At 38.1% G+C, this 22,431-nt stretch overlaps 1 protein-coding gene across 6 annotated transcripts in view; it reads left to right on the top strand.

The window, feature by feature from the left end:
* Positions 1 to 22,431, top strand: part of SIPA1L1 (signal induced proliferation associated 1 like 1) — a 230,561-nt gene that overhangs the window by 80,151 nt on the left and 127,979 nt on the right. For 4 of the 6 annotated variants that reach the window (XM_052782296.1, XM_052782302.1, XM_052782301.1 and 1 more), the window contains one exon: positions 13,269 to 13,345. The exons of 1 other annotated variant lie outside the window; for it this stretch is intronic. The gene's annotated coding sequence lies outside the window, so the exon portion shown is untranslated. Of the gene's footprint in view, positions 1 to 11; positions 84 to 13,268; positions 13,346 to 22,431 lie in introns of all 6 variants that reach the window. One more of the 6 variants, XM_052782300.1, reaches the window with a different exon arrangement.

Below are 22,431 nucleotides of genomic sequence, written 5' to 3'. Positions count from 1 at the left end.
CGTTGTTGCAGGTTAGTAATAAGAATCAGCAATTAAATCTGAGACACTGAACAGAAGTGGAATCTGTGAAGCAGGAAAAAAAAGTAAGTTCATGGACTGAATTAAATAAACCACAAAAACCCAGACCAAAACAAACCAACAAAAACCAAACCACGCCCCCCCCCCCCCCAACCCAACAGAAGGGAACCATAGAGTAGCAAAATTGGAATTAGGTACTGTGAATTTCATTCCTGTGCTGCTCTTGGCTATTAGTGTTATTTCTCTGCTTTGTTTTTTACCTGTAGAGGGAAAATGCTTGGTTCCCTTGTAAAGTGTTTTGAGAACATATGCAACTGCTGCTACTACAGCTGCATTGACCATTAGATTTCCTAAATTAATGCTTCAGAACAGATACACCAAGGTGAAATACAGCTTTTGTTTGGAAAGCATCCAGTTTCAATGAGAACATTTCTGGGAATTTGGAAATGAGCAATGCTTAAATGATTCCATCTATCTGAAAACAAAAGAAGCTTCGTTTCTAGCCTGAATTTGTTTAGGTGTAGTTTCCAGTCACTGGTGGTTCTTTTAGATCTCTGCTTGATGAGAGATCAAATTCCTTCTTTCTCTTGCTCTCTATGTTCCTGTAGGCATTTTAATTTTTTTCCTCCAGTTTTTCAGCATCCTTCTTGACCTGTAAAATCAAGAACTAATTGCAGTTTCTCTGTGCTGAGCAAAGTAACGTAACTGCTTTGCTCTCTTATTTGGTATTCTTGCTTGCTTAAACATTAACAGATTATGTAAGATTAGCCACAACTACGTGTTGCAAGTTGTCTATTGCGTACAGATTCAAGGAAGCTAACTAGTAAATTGGAGTAGTGCACAGAGCTGTCACCTGTGAAGATCAGAGTTCACGCTTTCCACTTGAGATCAGAGATCAGCTTGCTTTTCAGTCTAATTGTATTCACTGCTTATGCATAATGCAAGACCACAACTTAACTCTGCTCCTTTTGATGAAAGATAAAGATCAGTGTCTACTAGACAGCGTGATGCTAGTTTTATAGATCCCATCAGCATGAGCCATTAGTCATGTCTTTTTATGTATATAACATAGCATACATGTATATACACATCATAATGTGAATGATGCTGTGTAATTTTCGCATTATCATAGAATACCGGGTTGGAAGGGACCTCAAGGATCATCTGGTCCAACCTTTCTTGGCAAAAGCATAGTCTAGACAAGATGGCCCAGCACCCTGTCCAGCCAAATCTTAAAAGTGCCCAATGCTGGGGAATCCACCACTTTCCTGGGGAGATTATTCCAGTGGCTGACTGGTCTCATTGTGAAAAATCTTCCTCTTGCGTCCAATTGGAATCTCCCCAGGAGTAAGTTGCACCCATTACCCCACGTCTTTTCGATGTGACTCCTTGTAAAAAGGGAGTCTCCATCTTCTTTGCAGCATTAGTAGTAATGCAATTAATAAATAGTGCTTCCTCTTAATTTGTATAAGGTTTTTTAGCATGTTGCTTCCTCATCTGGTTGTTGGGCCAATCTGTTTACTTGGTCCTGCACACTTGGAATTGTTTGGAAGCTTCTGGTTGTGTAGTTGTGACACAAGAAATGCTGGAGAAGACAGATCTTTTTCTTCTTATTTGTGGTTTTTTTTTGTGTTGTGTGGTTTTTGTTGGGGTTTTTTTGTGTGTGGTTTTTTGTTTTTAAACCAGCCTTGTCAGTATTGGTGTAGCATGGCTCCTAAAGACCTGCATTTCTTTGCGTGACAGTCATACTTTAGGGGAACAGCCACACCTTATGGGAACAGCAACTGCTGTTCTCGCTTCCTCATGCTGTTGTGCTCTTGGTAATGTGTTTGTAAAGCCCATAGCCCAGAGGTGCAGTTAAGTGTGTGTGTATGTATGTGTAGTAGTATAGATTGGGTTTTTCAGGATATGAGGAAGCACTGAATAATCATTGTTTAAACTCCAAATTAAGTTTAATATTATTTTTTCTTTGTGTTCTGTTTTCTTTTATTTTCTTATTCTTTTTTCCTTTATTTTCTCTACTGCTTTTAGGCATTTATTTTCTTTAGCATAACTTTCTATTTTTATTCCTCTCTTCCTCCCTTCTAGCACCCATGCTAGAGCTCTTGGCAGAGGCTGGCTGAGGAGGAAGGATGAAGCTGAGAACCAGTGTACCCTTCCTTCCTCTGAGAAAGGGTAACTGCTGCTCTAGCCTCTCTTCTCTGAAAATGAGTGGCTGTTGGGAGGAGGTTGTTTGGAAAGAGGATGAGCTGCAAAATGACTGGGGCCTGAGTGCTTTCCCAGCTGGGATTAATTTGGAATCAGAAGTTTGTAGCATTCTTTAAACATTTACATGCTGGGAGGGAGTGAAGGGAGACAGATGTGTTTTCTTTGCAAATCTTTGCTCCTTGCATCTGTCCTTGACTATAAAAGGGAAGCAGAGGTAAGTTTGGTAGATTTTGAAAACTTGAGGGAGAAGAGCAGGTAAAGGCAGTGGCTATTTAATGTTTTGGCTGTGGAATTAAGTTGTGGGCCAAGCATGCTCTCTTGGATTATTCTGCAAAGCAGTTGTCATTTCTTCATTAGTAAAGGCTAATCTGGGTGTTTTAGCTTTGGTTTTATTAACATGGCTTGGAAATAGAAAGGAATGTTGAGGCTCAAGACCATCTTTATAGATACTGGAAAGATATTCAAAAGAGCAGGTTAAATATTTGGACAAGTTGGATGCATTTTCTCATATGTTAAAATCTTAACTGTTGTCTTTCATCCAGAAATCCAGTGTTACAGTTAGCTTACTGTATTTGGTCAAATCCAAGTTCTCTCTAGCATGCTGGTGCTGCCTCTGACAGAGCATGGCAACAGATGTAAATGGAGGAATATAGGACAGCTTTGTAGCTGTTGGTTTAAGGTCTGGTGATTTCTAGGTCAGGACTTCCTGTATCAGGAAATCTAGTACGTTTTGCTCTTTGTTGCCTTCCTCTTATTCTTTCTAATTCTGCAGTAGCTTTTTTTAATTGGGAAGAGCAGAATTGCATTTGGTACCAAAGGCAGAAATTTAATACAGTGGTACGATAAAGGACTGGTGTTCTTTTCAGAATAATTCCTAATGCTGTCTATGGCTGGTTTTTGTGGGCTTTTTTTTTTTTTTTTTTTGAGCATTGGAGTATAAATTGATGGACACAGATATTTTCATAGTCTTCCTATGCTGACGCCAGATGAATAATACCTCTACTGACATGTCCAAAGGCGTGCCTACTGCATTTTTATTACCTATTTTTACTCTTACTCCATGTTCACCAAATAATATGGCTCTTCATTTTTCTAGGATAGCTATGCAGTTAGGTACCTTCAGTCCATAGGGACCCTCAGAAAATGAAAAAAAAAAAATGGTCTCGGTGCTCTAAGGACACTTCTGGAATTGTTCATCCACAGAGCAAAGAGGGTTGTGGCTGACCCTCTTCTAACATTTTTATATAATCAGGATTTAAGCTGTTTTCTAATTTTGCCTATTAAATGAAAATGGAGATTTAGCCTTTCCCTTAAATGAGTGAATTCTGAAGCAAATCAATGTAAGAAACCTTTTGAGACCCTTAGAGCTTTATGGTGCGTGTGGGAAATTGCAAGAGTGCATTAATACATACTTTGAAATTCTGGTATGGAAGGTGTCAACAAACATCACCATTAGACAGAATTTTAAGGTGCTACAAAAGCTGCTTAGTCTTCTATAACTAAAGGACTACAGTTACTGGTTTTGTTTTTTCCTGACAGACTTTTTTTTTTTTTGGCCATAATTTCACTCTGGCAAAAATATGAGAAGTTTTCTTCCTTGTCCTTTGGTAACCTGTAGAGAACTGACACTTTTCTCTTCCCTTTTTTGAACAGAACCAACCCTTGAGGCCAAGGTTTGGGTTTGGTGCTTCAGCTATGAGCCTTATAGAGACTACTGCCTATTCTGTCACCTCAGCTGCAAATACAATTTACTATAAAACAATTTTAATCTGTGTTAATACCTATGCAGTGATTATGCTTCGGTTCTAAATTGATCAGTGAGGCATTGAAATAGTACCTCTTGCTTGGCATTCAGATTGTCAGTGCAGCTCAGGATCATCCTAGTTGTGGCCAATATGAATTTAAAAATATCTTTCTTTCATGCTTTTTATTTCAGCTGATCTGTCTAGGCATAAAACATACTTTTCATCATCTTCTTATTTAATCTGTATTTGCTTGCTTTTTTACAGTTTAGCTTTGTGGCTTACAGTATTAGTTTATTTTTAGCACAAGTGCACCAGACCTGCAATTTCAGATTTTGTGTTTGAAAAACAGCGTTTGTACAGTAAGTACTTCTGACAAGGAATTGCAGAACTATATTGAAATGTTTTATTAGTAAGTATTATAAAAAATCAGAAACAGCCATGTCAAAATGTTTTTGCATTTTGTGGTAGAGGAGCATATATGAGTACATTTGGTTTCTTTTCAGTTTCATTTTACCAAAAATGCAAGGTATATTAAAACATAGAGGGCACAGAGATGTTACCATGTATCTTGTTTTCCTAAAATATTATACTTTGAATTACACAAGAAGGTGGTGTTTGGAGAAGTCTTGTTCCTGGTTTGAGCAGCTGATAAGCTCATTTATATCTCCAATCTAGCCAGCCCCCCCCCCCTTTTTTTTTTTCCTCTTCTGTTTTTTTTGCTGCTCAGAAGTAGGGGAATCTCCTGGGATTTTAAAATAATGATGAAAACACTGGAGGTAATGTCCTGTTTATTTAAAGTGTTTGTTGTAGATTTTGAATCTGGAGCTTTTATTCCTGTGGTTCATTTTTTTTTTCCTGAATCAACTATTTTATTTTTTATTTAAAATAACACAGAATTCCTTTCAACAAGGCAGTGTTTCTGAAAGGGGAGGGTGTGGGGGAAAAAGGGGCATCTTTTTTAACTGGAAAAAAACCCCAACATTGCACAGATTTGTTTTATGAGGTGCTGCTTAGAAGGCAACAAGGCAGGTGTCGTGTTTTGTGGTGGTGATGTTTTCGCAGTGTTGGTTACCATGCCATAGTACGGAGGTGCCAGTGTTCGTGAAAATCCATACTGCTGTTAGTACTTCTTTGCTGATGCAGTTCAGTTACTGCCAGGCACAGCTTGCCCTTTCAGTCCTTGCTTTGCAGAATGATAAATGTTGCACACTGTGTCATCGTTTTACAGTAGCTCTTCATTTGTTATGGTCAGGGAAACAATAACCTCACATTCCTGCATTTTTCCATGTGGCTCTTTATCATGAAAGTATCCCACTTGTCATGCTACTGACTTCTGTGCATCTCTAATTAAACTCTTACAGCCATTTAAGAATTTATGAGAAAGTAATTCTGTAAAATGTTTTTTCCTGCAAAACAATGGATAGTACACATTAAAATGTACCTGTGTTCTAGTGTATATTCAGGATGAATGTCCAGGATGCGTTATTTGACTTTGTAAATATAGACAATTCAAATCGAAGAAAAAATAATTGCAAGGTGCTTTCTTTTGTAGCTTCAGGGTTTGGGAGTACATTGTCACAAAGGTGAACAAATAAAACATGTTTTGATTTGTTCTCTTATTTGGTTAAGATATTTTTGATAGGGGAAGTCTAAAACAAACAAACAAAAAACATAGTTTCTGTGCTGGACAGAAATACTCTTACTTCGCATGTATGTGCTATTTTTAAAACGTGCTTTAATGTTGTCTAGGCTTTCCTATCGCTTTCAAACCTGCTGATTTCTGTCAGTTTGATGGATAGATACAAGTCTCAATGACATTAAGTTCCAAATGGTTTGTGCAAAGTGGTAGCTTGACAGGAGAGAAATCCAATGTATTGTCCTGATGGGGTGTGCAGTGTGAGCAGTTCTCGGGGAATGGAGCTAAAAGTATTAAGTTGTGGAGATGGAAGATGCTTTGGAGCATAGGGCACAAAATCAATTAAGAAACTGAGTTTTACTAGTCTTTGTTAGTCATGATAGACTCATTTTTATTACTTTGTTTTTCCTTTTACCCTGTGTTCACCAAATAATTTGGCTCTGCTTGTAATCTAGTGTTGCTCTAGGATAGCTGTGTAATTAGAATTCTTACTAGTGGCAAATGTGCATCCGGATGATCTTGGAGATGCTTTGATTATATAGGATACTCTTTAACAACAGATAAACAAAGTTCCCTCAAATTTTGGCAACAAGAGTCATGTTGGATGTTGATTTGAATAAAAACACAAAGAAATTGCAAATTGTACTGAAGATGCAGAGGCTATAGATATGTCAGGTAGTAGAAAGATATTTATATGCCTTCTCCACCTCTCCATGTTACGCAGATCTGATGCTTTTTAAACAAAAGCAACAGTTTTACTTGTCTTTAACAGTAACACTCTACGTTGTGAGTTTACATGAATCAAAGATGACCCTGAGTGTTAGATAGTGCTGTAAATTCCTTTCTCAGGGAAAGTGCTTTGTATTATCAACTAGATTTAGTAAATATTTTTTTTTTAGTAAAAGTCCCTTTTTTTAGCCTGAAAGTTTTTGCAGTGTGTGTTTTAGTGTATGAATTTTATTGATAAGAGTATACAGGGTGATGATAGATCTGTCGCAGCCAAGAACAGGAGAAACCTCAACATTGTTTACCTTTATCATAACAGTACGATCGATATAAAATGTAACACATAGGCCAATATTTTGTGGTTTTCATATAAACTAGATGGTGCTTCTTGTATTTGGACAGGTACAGACTTCTAAATCCACTAATAAACTAATTTTTATTTGTCAGAATGGGGTCTAATGTAAAGTCATGTTTATTCTGACAAAATACTTTGAAAAAGAAGCTTAATTACCCCTACCCCTATCCCCAAAACAAAAAGCAAACACCAGTCCTATGGAGTTTTATTGATGATACTGTGAGGCCTCTGGCTAATCTTCTCAAGACTGAAATCCCTCACAATGATATAGGATTTCTTTTTGGGACTTCAGTGGATGTTTAGACGGCTGTTTATTCTCTAACATGAGTATTTTCTTCTTTTTTTTCCTTGGTGTTTTGTGGGTAAGAGGGTGGATTCTTAAAGATTCACCTGATATGTAGAAAAAGTGTTGTCTAAAAATGGAAATGTTAGACCAGGAGCCATGAGCTTGAAATCATGCTACTGATTTGACACAGATTAATAGTACTACTGTCTCTTAATCATCGGTCTCTCCATATAAAGTGGTTTTTTGCCTTCTAGAGGCATTGAGGCTTCACAAATTTCTTTTTCGTACTTGGGAGCTGGTGGTTATGAAGTCTTGTTGGTGAATAAGATTGGTGTTGTGATATGTAAGAGCTCACCACTGTTTGTTCAGTCTCACAAGTTCCCACACAATAACAAAATATAGGAGAGAAATACTTCAATAATTTTCTGATGGAAAATGCTATGTTAGGAGAGAGATCAGCCTTCTGTAGGGCAATGATATCATCATCACTATTCCCTATTTTCCATAGCATTTATCTCCCTTCAGGTGTAGTGGTGCCACCCCGTTCAGGTGGATGTGGTAAGTTGTGGTGGTAACTTGTTTTGTTTTACCATGTTGTTTTATGTTTTTCTCCAACTTGTTTGCCAGATTCCTGATGTTTTTTCTGTTAATGCAGATGTAAGGCAAAAGAGAGATGTTAAGAAGGTTTGTTTTTAGAACTTTACAAAATCTATGGTACCCACCAAATAGATAATTGGGGTGTTTTGAGTTCTGTTTCTGAAAATGTGTCTGAATGTATCTAGTGTATCTGAAAACACTGCATTCTGTCCACAGTGTAAGAGAAATAGCACTCTTTCGTATGTATGCCAGTGGTTACCTTCTTTCCTCTTGCAGCACTGCAGGTACTCTTCCTGTAAGTGGAGGAGTTTTGCATTCCTTCTCGTGCGTGTCTGTTGGACCCAGACTTCATGGTCTAGTTTCACAGATGATTTAGAATAATCCTGGAGATGTAATCAAAATGTTGTTCTGTCCTTCAGCAAATATTTTCACATGATATATAAGGAGTCTTGGGTTTTCAAACTGCTTTTTTATGTTATTCTGGCTTTTAGATCTCTGAACTAGTAAATATGCATACATACTTTTAAAGCAAAAGGGGAATGCTGTCCATTTCTAGTTTTATGGCCCTTAAGTGTGTTTGCCACTTTGTTTCGATCTACTGGTTCATAGAAGCTAACTTGTGTATGTGAACAACTTACTAGTATTAAATTTCTGGCAGAAAGGAATGTTGATGAAGGAATTGCGGGGGGGGGTGGTGGTGTAAAATCTAAACAAGAGTTGCTGAAAGTCTGAATTCTTTAAAAGGCTGAAAGGTGGTGTCATACTTTGGTATGTGCTGTTGACACTTCAGCTCTGATAGATGCTGTGAGTCTGTGTACTGATGTAAATACATGTTAGTCTTTGGTGAAGTATGAGTTGGAATATTGCTGTTTCACAGGAAAGCTGAAAAATAAAATCAGCTAAAATACATGCGTGATCAGAGCTAAAATAAATGTGTACATACAAAACTATAGGTAAAGTTTAAATTCTTTTATATTAAAGGTGTAAACACAGCGTATGACATCAGCTGGGGTCAGAACGTAACTACTTTCTAAAAGGAAAAAACCCTCACATTGAAACTTGGTTTAAAATTGTGACTGCTTAGAGATAAATTGCCAAATGTGAAAAAGCAGTAGAATTAGTATGGGTATCAGCATTACTGTAGAATGTATAATTTTTTTGGTAACTGCACTGATTAATTCTATATAAAGTATTTCATGTTAGTTTTACAAGAAGACCAAGAAAAGAGGGGACTGAAGTTGGAAGGAATTTTTCTATTTTAGGAGGGTCGAGATGCAGGGGAAGAGAAATCTGTTCATGTGCGTTGTCGTTTAAAAGTAAGTCACAAAAATGAGTTTCTACACGAAGACCGCTTTTTATATTTTTCTTTTTTTTTTTTTTTAATTTACTGTAAACACCTCTTGGAAAACCAAATATATGTAACTGTATTAAGATGATGAGGTTTTGTTTTCAGTTGCTGTCAACCTGTTTTTAATAACCTTAGAACCAGATTTTAGGATCTATTCCTTAGAATACATAAGAATGATCTACGTGGTATTTCATAGTGAGGACAATGGTGTTGAGTAGACTTGAAATACTTTAACTTCTTGTGCTCAGTAGTCTCAACACCTTGCAGAATGATACTTGGCTTTCAGGAATAACATCAGGTTTGACTCTTACTTAGTCTGTGATCCAGTATAGCTCCCCAAGTTCTTTTCTGCTTGATTACTCTTTAGATGGCTAATTCTGTGTGTGTGCGTTTTATTACTTTAATTATCTTTTTCAGTCTTAGAGCATTTTGTTTTGCTTTTACCTGCATGGACTTTTATCTGGTCAGCTTTAGAATCCCTGATTTCCCAAGCTCACCTGGAATCAGGATTGTTTCCTCCATACTCCTTGCAACTCCTGCCCCCCAGTTTGGTGGCATTTGTGGATTCTTCAAGGGGGCCTCTGTTTGGTCACCCAAATTAATAATGAAAATATTAAGCAAAACTTGCTGCAGGTCAAGTTCTAGCTGGACTGGCCTGAAATGCTTTGTTTTTTATACTGAGCCACTGCTTTAGTTCTCTGAAAGCAAATTTTTCCAGTAGTTATGCTTATTTCTACACTGATTATTCTGGATCTACGTCTCCAGGTCATGTTGAACAGTGTCGTAAGTGTCATTTACACTACAGCTGCTGCTTCACTAAGACATGTACTGAAGCGAGAATATTATATTGGTTTGATGTGGCTTCCTGACTGTAATTTATCTTTCTCCTCTAACTTAAATTGATTTTTACCCTTCTTCTTTTTCCCCAGCAATATATCCAAATCTTCCTAAGCATCAGAATTACATTGTCTTACCATTCTTAAGTTGTCTCCCACTTTTTTACTATTGTTAAAGGACATGTATCCTGTTTCATATTGCTCTGGGATCTCCTGTGTTTTACTAGCTCTCAAAGCAAATCAGTAATAGTTTAGAAATTATTTAGACTGGTTATTTATATACTCTAGTACACATTGTTAAATAGCTGGATTAAACTGTGTGTTAATTTTCCTAATTCAAAGATCAGGGTTTTTTTTAAAGGAGAATGTATTTTGAGTGTTACTTTTGCTAACTTTCTTGCTGCTTCCTTGTGGAGCCCTAGAGTATTGGGGTCCCTCATTATCTAGACCAGATCCTAAAATTGGCTGGTGGTGCTATGTGCCACCACAAGTTTACTCGTCTCTGTAGGCTTTTATGGCCTGGGTGAGATCCAGAATCAATGTGGGCTGTCCAAGCCAGCATGCTATTGAAAAGCCGCCATTAAGTAAGTAATTCTTAATGAATTTGAGAGCAGTGTTGGTATTTTTCAAAATTAAAAAGATAACACCTCTCATTTTTTGTTGTATGTGAGTGTGATTTGTAGCCCACCACCCCCAAAACTATCTTGCAGAGCTTTGCTGGACTGGTATTTCACTCGGGAAGACTTGGAGAGAATAACTAATTCTGTGTTGGTATTGCTAACCACCTACTTGCATGTATGATGTTTTTCTGCAGTTCCTATCTGGGCAAGACTAGAACTGACTTAAAGGTCTTCTTGCCTGAGTCAGAACAGTATAAAAGAGCGCAGAGAAGGAGGTTCTTGGCTTGCAAAGATATAAAAAGCCAGACAAATGAGTGGCCTATGTGACTATTTTTGTTGTACTATATATGTCATTTGAGCAGACTTGCTGTAACTTCAGCAACTTACAGCATGGCTAGGTGTTTTATAAATGTATGCTGTAATACAGATCTTGGGACTGTCTGGCTGATAGGTCTCCCCATGTGATGACTGGAACCACTCAGCAAAGGACCATAGTTCAAAAACTCTGTTCAAATAGCTGTAACGCAGCTACATGTGCTGAAACCTGAAGCCATGGTGACTGGAGACTATCCAGAAATCTCTCATGGCTCTTTTCCTAAATTATGGCTGTTCGTTAAATTTCTTCTGTGAATTATGGAACCAGTATTGAACATCCTTTGCTGGTGCTGTCAATTACACCACTCAGTACACTAAAAACCCGTACTCCAAGAAGATGCTGTATCTCTTTCCTTATTTATTTCTATGAAATAGGCTATACTAGTAAAATCAAGACATTAAAGAGCAACGGAAGAGAAACAGATGCAAATTCAATCTGGTTCAGTATTTTTTTTCCATGCAGGTTTTCTGATAACTTCTACTTGACGCATAGGCTTCTGTTTAATCTGTTATGTCTCGGAAGGTGTTTTAAGTGCAAAACAAGTAGAAAATAATTCTAAATGGCTGGAGGACTGAAAATGTAGTTGCGCAGCAGAGTTTTACATTAGTTTGCCTTTTTTAACTGGAAAGAAAATTTAAGGATATTTGCTAAAAATAAAAATTGCAAGACCTAAACCTACAGAATTAGCTACTGACCTTAGGAAAATGTTACACTTTTAAGTGAAGGTTGATTTTTCTTTTCTGTGTTCTTTTCCCCATCATTAGTGGACTTAATCTCACTTATGAACAGCTGTTGAAATAATAAATCCTGCTACTCAAATTGTAGTCATAGTTGTTCTGTTTTCTTGAAAGTCCCAAGCAGATTTAAAAAGCAAAACCAAAAGCCTCAGCTGGTAAAGCCATCAGAGGATACAGTAGGCAGCTTACACAATAGAAGTTGCAAATAGAAAAAATTATGACGTTAAATAGAACATCCTTAAGTTTGGCCTACACATTAATTCACTGCTTTTAAGCTGGTGCTCCCTTTGGAAGGGGTGGTCCTGGCTTCCCCCATCTGCTGATTTGATGGTTGTTTGAGGGTCTTTCACCCAGGAGTAGTGGGAGAGGATGGGGGTGTGACATGTGCACAGCACATGCGCTTGTATTGCCTTGTTAAACACAACGGGCATCTCTTAGATGTCTTGATTAGTCCACCTAATCAAATGTTTCATGGTGGGTTGTGTTGCAGCACAGGTTCTGATGTGTTTGGATAAAACTGTCCCGCACAGTATGAAGCTGTACAGTTTAGTTCTTGAAACTGTTACGTTGGGGTTTGCTCGAGATTTTTTACTACTTAAAAATGATCTCTTTCTGTGTGACTCTGATGAATGAGGGTAGTGTATCTTGAGTTGGCTGCCTACAGCTGTGTGCCCTGTCCTGCCCTGCTGAACAGGAGGCGGAGTTGCTCATTAGTCAGTCCTTAATCTGCCGAGGTTCACAGCCTGGTGTTGGAAGGCAAGTTTGCATTGGTGATGGTTTGCCTTAAATGCCATTCTGGAAATGTTAGTGTCTTGACTCATTGGTCAGAGCTCTGGGACTTGCAGTGCTGGAAAAAAAATCAGTATTTTGTTTAGCTTAATCTGCAGTTATTTAGGTGAGTAGCTCTAGTAGACCCATCAGTTGGAACTTACAGAGGGGCTGTTGCACTGTGAAAGAGCTGTCCCAATTTAAGCCCTTTTTGTCAAAGACTTCTAGCTTGGACGGATTTCACACGCTCAGTTTAGGTTTACTGTTCTGGCAGCTAAGTTTGCCAAGGGACCCTCACTTTGCTTCGCTCACCGTTTGTAACACCGGCCCCACTTTCCAAGGGCCGGTAGGGCACCTGAGCTTACCCCGGTGTGTGGCTGCAGGGCCTGAGTGTGTCTTCTCCTTGCATCACTTTCCTCTGAAATACTGGCCTCCGTGAGCTGTGGGTCTCTGAAATGAGAGTGCGGGGACAATCTGTTCGGTACTGGTAGTGCTGTCTGTGTTGGCATCCAGTGCAGCGCAGAGGGAGGAAACGACTGTGATTCAAATACCACAGGGCTGAAGAACAGAAAGGAAGGAGAAGATGCTAGGCTGGGAGACAGAGGGCTGGGCGCTTGAAGGGGAGGAAGGAAAGACTGTTAAGAGCCAGAGACTGTTTAAAAGAAAAAAGGGGAAAGAAGAAGAGGGAGGGAACAGGACAAGGAAAGGTGGGAAGAGTTGATTTATAAGCAGCGAGTGGGAATCGGTAACAAAAGGAGGTTCTGAGGACAGGGAGAATGCAGATAATTACTTGTTTGGTTTTAAAAAGTCCTGGATGGCTTGGACCATTCTTCTGTGAAAGTACTGCTGTTTGGTACTGCTGAGATTTTGTGGCCGATGCTATCAGTGGAAGGTTCTTTTTTTCAGGAATACTGTTCTTCAACTCATTGGCTATCTAGATCTCGAATTAGTTAACTCTGAACAGGAATGTTTTATCTGTATATTTTCTTTAGTTTTGTCTCTATTTTACCAGCTGCTGCATCTTTGAAGAGAGATTTCCTGTGCCCTTCTTCAAATGCTTGTGATATTTCCACGAGGAACCACCTTTCTGTAAGTGGAGGTCTTTTCTATGAACATAAAATTCATAATATGAATTAGTTGAATGCATTAGTAGGAATGTGGGTGTGCAGAGAAGTCTGAGCAGTTTAAAAACTGGATGGTTTTAGTACATAATATGATTTTCGTGATTCATAATTGAGAATAATGATCGATGCTCAGGGAAGCTCCTTTTTTTTTTTTTGCTTTGGTCATTTGAAATGAATAGTATACTTGTATTATAAGCTTAGACAGTGATAATAAAAGCAGTACTTGTCTCTGTCAACATTTGTGAAAAACAAGTCTCTGGAGATTTCTGAATGCTTTATTTAAGCATGAGAATAGTAAATCTGTCCTGTGTAGTGTCTGGGTGAGCTGTCTTGTATCAAAACAGTATTAATTAATTTTTATACTTTACAGCTGTGTTTTGGGAATAAGTACTGGAATGAAAGCCAAAAAGCTCCATTCTGGATTGTAAGAACCATATTGGGGAAGAGTTAAGGGATTGATTTATTTTTCTGGTTTAGAAATTTTGAGCAGGAGGAAAAGGGACGGACTTGAGCTGCCTACTTAACTTGGTTTGCCAGCAGGCTCAGAACTAGTTAGGTCATCACAGGAGTACGGCTAGCCAGATCTCTACAAATTTCTGGGTGTATGAAGACAGGCACCCAGTGAGATCTTCATTTGCACTTAGATCCATTATTAACATTGAATTGTGGAAGTAGGAATTTACTGGGATTGCTGAAGAACTGTGTATTTGCTGCTTCAGATATGAACAGTTTTCAAAGCTTTTCTCTTCTAGAAATACTGATTTTTACACTGTGGATGCATTGTATATGTTAATCAGTTCCTTAAACATTGTGTTTTGTCTTAACTTTGTTCTGAAACTCATAGTGTAAGGTCAGCAGTAGTCAGTGGCTATTGAGGTGGTGTTTGCAGTACATGGTACAGTGTGCTTATAAGAAAGCTTGCTTCAGCTTGAGTAAGAGGAATTGTGAGAGTTTTCTCCTCTCCCCAATTTAGAAACGTACATTTTCAGGGAAATAAGCAGCTTCACAAATAGCTATGTAATAGGAATTTGTGGGGTAAGTTGACCCTTAAGTGTATTTTGCTGTCACAAGGAGACATTCCTTTGGGTGTTGTAATGCGGGCTAGTTTCAATTCAGTTGAGCCACGAGTTTTCTATATACATGTTCTATATTCTGCTTTTTCTCCTCTAACTTGGAAGGCATGGACAAGTTCTTAAAATCTTTAGGGTATAGTAAAGTTTATTGAAAATGTCTGTAGACTTAAATTACAGCTAGTGGTTTTGCATTACAGGTAAGCAGTACCCCAAAAGACTGAAGTCTTTTTTCTGCCCCTCCTCTCTCTTCGTTCCTCTCCCTAGTTCTCACACTTAGCGTAAGTTCATCTGTTGCATCATCTCAGCAAAAAAAGACTGATTTAGTTTTTGTTACTGGATTAGTTTTCTACTGCTTTGGAAGCTGAATGTGTCTGTAATGCAAGGAGATGACTGTGGGGCAGAAATAGAGAAGAGAGGAATGGAGGAGATGGGAGGACGCAGTCTCCCTGTTGCTGGCAGCGGCAGGCCATCAACTGCGCTGAAGCTGTAATGTTAAACTGCAGCCCCGGGCTTGGCGTGGCCCTCCAGCTCAGTCCTTGCAGGCCTCGTAGATGTCAATGTCTGTTTTGTCCCTAACACAGATTGGATAGATCAGTGGGGTGGCATTTAGACAGCTCGAGACTATCATAGACACGTACAATCAATGGTGGTTTGCAGTGCAGAAAAACATGGAAATCTAGGAGACTACAGTTGCGTATTTTCCCACTGTAAACTAATTCTCAGAAATCCTGTGCTGCAGCACATTTTAGGAGACTGTTTAGGTGAAACATTGAATTCTCTGGAGTCGTGGCTATTCAAAGCTTAAGACTGCGTGTAGTACCATAATTACTTCTTTTTGCATGTGTGTGTTGTGATGTAGGTATCTCATATTTCCCCAGCTGCTTATATGCTTATGGAAGAGTCTTCCCGTTAGGACCCCATGTGGTCTCTTGAAAATAATACAGTGTTTATCTGATAAAACAGCAATTCCTTTATGATAAGGTGGGCCTACTGAAGACATGCAGCGTGTACTTGTAAAGGGTTTTCCCTTCTCTCCTCTTCAGCCCTTAGTCTTTTCCTTTCTGCAAGCCAGAAGAACAACGCTGAGCAGAGTGGAGCAAGGGACAAGTAGGGCCAAAGTTTGGAAGGGGGGAGTTGGGTTCAGAGTTCTAGGGATTGGGGTAGGAGAGAGAAAAGGGGTACAGAAGGCTGTTTGACTTGTTAAATTGGGGGGGTTTGGGTGGGTGGGGATTGCAAAGGTTTCGGGCAAACCAGAAACAGTCCTGCTTCCTCATCAACTATGGTGTGAGAGGGAGGACAGGTCTGAATGTGAAGGTTTTGGGAACTGTGGCGGTAATGGATTGATGTTGTGCTGCTTCATACTTGGATTGAAACATCTGTGGTTGTATACTCTGTTCCGACCTTTCACTAACAGCTTCTACCCAATTGTGTTTTTGTACATGTGCTGATGTTTGGAAAGAATTGTGTGAGTGAGGTTTTTTTTAAATGAATAGTGGCTGTTCTTTATACTAAGTTTCACATAGAAAAAGAACGGAAGGGTGTTTTGTACTAAAAACAGGCCCTTGTATTCATCTGTTAATAGGAAGGATTTTCATCTACTATAATGTAAGTAACAAAAATAATTAAACTGAACAGTTTGTGCAGCACCCATAGCTGAAAACTGCATCCAAGTGGCTTAGAGAGTAGCTAAGGAGTAGGACTTGCCTCTCTAAAAATCAGAATCACTTTGCAGACTACTCCAAATGGGGAAAAAAAAAAGGTCTATCTGTACTAGCTATCCTTTGAGAGGGAGCTGGCCTGTGGTTATGAAAGCAGATGTATGAATTTAGTAGTTGTAGTAGTGGTACCGTAAAATTGCCAGTTGTGACCTCTGTTGCTTTTTATTGTAGTTCAAATTTTAAAATCCTGATCAGGCTTTTTGGTATACGGAATGAATGACAAATATAGGTGGCTTACTGCATAAACCTCTCAATGGTAAAACCAGCAAATAATAGCAAGGTTATTGAAGCCTCCAACACAGAAACTTTGACCTTTTGTCCCATCTATAAAAAAACCCCATCCCATGTCATTAGTGACAAAACAAGTTGAAGCCTTAGTTTTTGGCTTAATTGCTCATATTTTATATAAAAGGATTTCATAGTATTTCAAGTGATCTGGTTTTCAGATGTAAAAGTATAGGAAATAATTTAGGTGAAGGAACTTGAACTAGGAGTGGATTTGACAAAAGGCTTGTTTTCAGTGCATCTGACAAAAACTGCGTAACTTCCTTTTTCTTTCACATGCTTTATGTAAACACTCTGTGCTTGTACCAAAACTGTGTTGGTTTCATGAGTATAATTGTCTTACCTGCAATTTCATCTAATCATTCAGTGTTACTTTTAGTTTTTAAAAAATGCACTAAATTTATGGTTAGAAGTTCAGACTTACAAACTTGAAGATATCAAAGGAGTAGGCCAGTGATTGGGGAAATGGCCACAAACAGTCCAAAGTATGGAATAACAGGAGAATGGCTAAGAGCCTGTGCTGTTGCATTTCAGTTTAAAATAACTGGAGACTTAAGGAAATAAGCAATTATTTTATGGGTTAGCAACGAGCGTACTGCAGCAACTTGAAGAGAAGCAAGGGCAGCCAACAGCTTGTCAGTTTGATGGATTACACCCCAAAGTTTACTGAAAAAGAAATCATTAAAGTAAATCCATTGCTTTCATATGGTTTACCAGTGTTTGTTCTCACGTTGTGGTGTGTGAACCAGCAGCAGAATTTAGAGCCTGTCCATCATCAGTAGACCAAAGTATTTTTGATAACCATGCAATTGAGCAAAAGGATAGGAGTAATTCAGCATGTCTTACAAAATGCTGAACAAAATAATCGGAAAGAAAGAAAATAGAAAACCTGAAGGTCAACTTGGAAGCATCTGATAGTCATCTAGGTGGTCCCCAGACTAGGCAGGATGACAGCTGATATCTCTTGACTTCTCATCAGTGGCCCTGCTCCCATTTAATGTCAGGCATCAATCTCCTTCCTTGTTTGTATTTTTGCATCATATTGTGTAGCGCTGGTGTTGTGTATGCTTATGGTGCTCTGGTTGCAGAAGGTGCAGAGGGTTGTGCATGTTCCCCTCCCGCCCCAGAAACTTGTCTCTGATGCTTTTCGGAGCTCTGCCCTTCGACCTTTGTGTCTGATTAATGAGGCCAAGGTGTTGCTTCATGGAAGAATTGTCTTGAAAGAAGGCAGGTAGTTTTTCAGGAGCTGGTGCTAACTACCTATTTCCTCCCAGAATTTCCCTGGGGAAAAGAGACCTCACCTTCTGAAGTTTCTGACAGTAAAACAGTTTTCCAGAAATTGAGTGGCTGAGTGAAGAGCGCTTTACAAGTTCTTAAGAGTCCTGAGAAGACTTTTCCTTTTGCTAAGCTCATGTGCACGTTAATGGAAACTGCCTTGCATATAAAGATACAGGAGAGGTTTCTTTTAAAATACTAGTATGAATCACAGATATTAGTAATTCTGCTTTCCAGTTAGTGTTAGCTGAGACATCAAATATACTTAAAATTGCTGTGTGTTTAAGAATATAATTTATAACTATATAGTTTAATAATACATTAATATATAGTAATACCACTATATAAGAACATGTTAGTTATATAATATATTATATAACTGGGTTTAACCAATTACTCCTGTTGTATGGATATTTTCTTTTTTTTAATCACTGTAAAATATTTTTCTTTTCTTCTTTAAAAAGGTCTGCTGGCTGTCAGTATCACCATAGCTCTTTTCACGTGTGCACATTAGAAGTTACTGTATCCGTAGGGAAAATATTTTAATTGGGGAATTTCCATTTAAAGTTTTATGGTTGAAAATGTACCCATAAATTGCTCCCTCCTTAAAAATAGCAAATACAATAAGGTGTAGGCTAAATCAGAAATGTGGACTTAATTCATCTGGGCATCAAGTCACAATATTTATATTTTACTGTGCTATAAAATCTATATAGAATTTACCTTTTGTGGCTAATACAAATTTGAGAAGCAATAAGAACTTTCAAATGCAAGTTTTATAGCACAATTTCTGCATCAGCATAACAATGCATTTTAACTGTGAGTATGTATTCGGTGTGTGCCAAGAAGAGGACCTCAGAAAGCCTTAAAAAAAGAACAGAGGGGGCGGGCCACAGTGATTTGTATGTTACATGAAAGACTTATAAATGAGGCTGGTGTTGCATTTTATTAGTTTGTTATTGCCTTATGGATTCATATTTTAATGTTAACACTCTTAAGCATTGCCTTAAAGAACATGCTGCAGACTTTTTGTTTTTTCTTCCTTTTGCAGAAGTTTATTTTCCTTGATTAGATCTAAAGGCCTTTCTTGTGTCCTAAATAACTTAAGAACTGTTAAACCTCATCTTTTCCTAACTCTGTTTTCTAGCTCTTTGATGAGTTGTCTATTGCTCTGTTTCTCTTTTTACTGATGCCCTCAAGGGAGAGAGCAGGGGGTGAAGATGTTGCAGGCAGCGTAATGTCCTCAGAACTTGACCACAGTGGAGTACTACTTTACCAGGATGTACAGTGGCAGTTTGAAAACCCATATTATGGGGTGAGAATGTAGTCAGCTATCCAAAAGGTGCTTAGGTTCAGAGGGAGTCTGTGATGATTGCAGATATCTGTATTTTCTTAGAACTCTCTGCACCAGACTGCCTGAAATGTGCAATCACAGCTTTTGCTTTTTCACAATAGTCTCCTTTTTATGAGTTTCAGTAACGTTTTCTGTTATGGATGCATTAAGCTTTTTTTACTTTCTATTTTTATACTCACTGGGAAGAACTGGAAAAATAAAGACTTCGTAATTTCAGAAATGCGGCATTATCAGACCTGTCTTTCTAATATCATCCAATAATTCAATACTTAGTGCAGGTATATTTAGATTGATACATAAATCTGTAGTCAACCAGCTGATTTCTGCATAGTAATTTTTTCAGCTCATATAAGGTGCCCAGTTAATTGTGTGTCCATGCTGTGGAATGGCAAATCATAAATCCACTGTAGAAAATACATAGGAATGTCTTGCGTCTTTTTTTGTACAATTTAGAAAAGATGAGATCAGTCCTGAAGTAAAAATATTCCTGGTAAATAACAAGATAAACTGAGAAACGGGGTTAACCTTATGTAAGAGCACTCAGGCACAGGGATGACATTGGTGTAACTAAGTCAGCACAGTGTGACTTCATATATTCAATTGCTGTCATTTGTACATATTGAACTCACTTTCCCCCAAGGTACTTTCGGACAACCATTTGATCTGTTTTCTCGGTGTCAATTTTTCCATATTTAAGAATATCTTTGAATATTTTTCAATTAATGAAATTAAATAATGGATTCAAGCCAAATGTAATTACTTCTGTATTGTTCCTCCCGCTGCGTGTGCCCCCATCAGGTACGCACAAAGGGGATGCTTAGCTTCATACAGTGGAATGAATTTTTGTGAGGTTTGGGGGTTTTTAACTTCTATATAAAGTAGAAAAGTTGCTCTTCAGTGGTAAATGATTTGTGAAATGTTCTTTTTAACTGTCACCCTGGTGAGTTACCATCCCCGACACCAGAATTTGTAGCTCTAGTAAGTGTGTCAGGTAACCAAACGATGGGGAACTTGACTCGAACCAGTCACATCTAGTGGTCTTCCGTATGTGAGAGTACACTTTAAGTGACAGCCATACAAAAGTTGATCACATCACAGCTTACTAGTTATGTTAGAAGTAGATTTTAAATATTAGAATAATAATGCTTGACAAAGTAAATGACTGGTACAATGGTCTGAAAAGAAAAATGGCAGTGAAAAAAAGTTTCAGTAATGTATTTTAAGGCTTTGTTAATATACAACCTTAAAACTATAAATTAGTTCCAAGATTGTGGTGAATATTATGTTAAAAAAAAAGCAGATAAATTAAATTAAGCATTATGAATGGCTTGACTCCACCTCCCCCTCCCAAGCACTGAAATTTTTATGAACTAACAAATGCAGAAAGTTGTGGGCAGTTTTTCTGTGGTGCAGGTTAATGATGTCTACGTTTTGTGCCCATCACCCCTTCCCTACTAGAGAGTAGCCTTCCTCTCTGCACCTTGGAGATCTGCATGTCTTGGAGACTTAAACTTTCCTTTTGAGGAATTGTCTGGAGATTTTTCATTAAATTCTTCATGTGCAAGAAATCAACTCATCTGTCTGGTTTATTTAGAGAACATTAGTAAGATTCATATAGAATGCTCAAAGTACTTTACTTTCCTTGGTAATGGTATCATAAAATTGTATTAGCCATAGAAGAGGTGCTTTGCTGTCATATATTGCAAGGAGGCTCTCTTTTTTTGACTAGTTCTCTGCTGTTGCTGGTACCAGATGAATGCTGCTGCCGAGTTAGGCTGAAGAGCATCTTTCTGGGGTCTTTACACAGAATGCCCTAGTAACCAGCTTCCTTGTTGCTTTGGTCTCCTTCAGGTGATTCTTAATTTAAGAACATGTGTATTAGCTCATTCCCTGTGACTGTTTCTAAGTGGGAAGGGCAGTTTTTATTTATTTTGCTACCATAATAATATCTCCTGACAACTTAATGAGGTTAGTATGCACATTTTCAGAACACGGGCTCATCAGAAGCTCCCATGACTCATGAACATACAAATTTTCATCCATTTTAATTTTTTTTCCAACAGAATATTAAAAAAAAAAAAAATCCATTCAGGCACATACTACCAGAAGTGCCTTTTTTAACAGTAAAGCTTGAAAGATTTCTTGAAGAAAGAGGGATATCACTCATCTTAAAGAAAAGTGTACTTTCTTTCACATGCTACTACTGCCTTATTGGTTAACACCTGCTTCACTCAGATTCTCTTCTTGTGCAGATTAATTATTTCAAGCTGTCGTCTTCTTTTATCAGATTTGGGAGTGCAGCTTTCCACAGTGCATCTGCATGTTTTCAACCTGCACTTAAAACATACAGGCAAAAGTATACCTTCTTATGCTTTTTATTTCCTTTGCCTATGTTATTTTCTTTGTTTCTTCTACTGGTGTGATGACCTTATCAGAAGTTTTTACTGAAAATGGCCTCTAGCTTTTATCTGAACATGCTGACTTCTTCCACTTCTACAAATTTCGCTGTACAGCTGGAATAGCTGTGCTTCACTAGTTTAACGTGAAAAAGGATTCATTTATTAGCTCAATCTTCTGTGTTTCTGAAGTTAAGTCATATTTACATCTGGTGGAGTCTGTGGAAGACTGTTTTCTCGATACAGAGACTGTGGAAAATATATCGTATGTGATCTTCAAGAATATCATTTTCAGTAAGTGTCATATACCAGATGGCTTTGAGACCTGTTTAGCTATCTGTTTTTGTTAATCTTGCTTTGCTTGCTCGAGACCTCAAAACTTAATTTCCCCACCTGCTGATAAATATAGGGTCATAGGAATTGCCATATTGGGTCAGACCATCTGTTCTTTAATTAGGAGTAGTAACAGATGCTTCGGATGATGATGCAAAAAAATCTACAATAGGCAGTTATGGCAGTAATATACTCCAGGGTATATATCTCTAGGATCCTGTTAGTTTGGCTTGTGTCATAAAACTCAAAGACATTTGTATCTTTTCCAGCTCTTTGTTTTTAAATATTTTCTATTACAATGTAATTTTATGTTTTATTCTCTCCTTTAATGCTGCTAAGCTTTTGCCTTTGCAGTCCTGTATCCCTCAGCAGTGCAGAGGTATGAAGAAGTATCCCTTTTTGTTGATGGTGAACTTGTCAGCTTTCAATTTAGTTGAACACCTTCTCTTGCTCTTGTAGTATTCTGGGAAGGAAATTCTTGCTCTGCCTTTTGCGTGCCATTTTCTGTGCTTTTGGGAGAGGGGGGGCAGATCTTATTCTTCCTGACATTCCACTTCATATTGATATTTCCATGCTGCTTGTTATTCTTGGTTCCTGTCTCTGCAAGCCTTTCAACT

Source organism: Harpia harpyja, chromosome 3 (assembly GCF_026419915.1).
Source record: "Harpia harpyja isolate bHarHar1 chromosome 3, bHarHar1 primary haplotype, whole genome shotgun sequence".
Classification (NCBI taxonomy): Eukaryota; Metazoa; Chordata; class Aves; order Accipitriformes; family Accipitridae; genus Harpia; species Harpia harpyja.
Note: the sequence above shows the minus strand (reverse complement) of the source record. Positions and strands in the feature narration are given on the sequence as shown.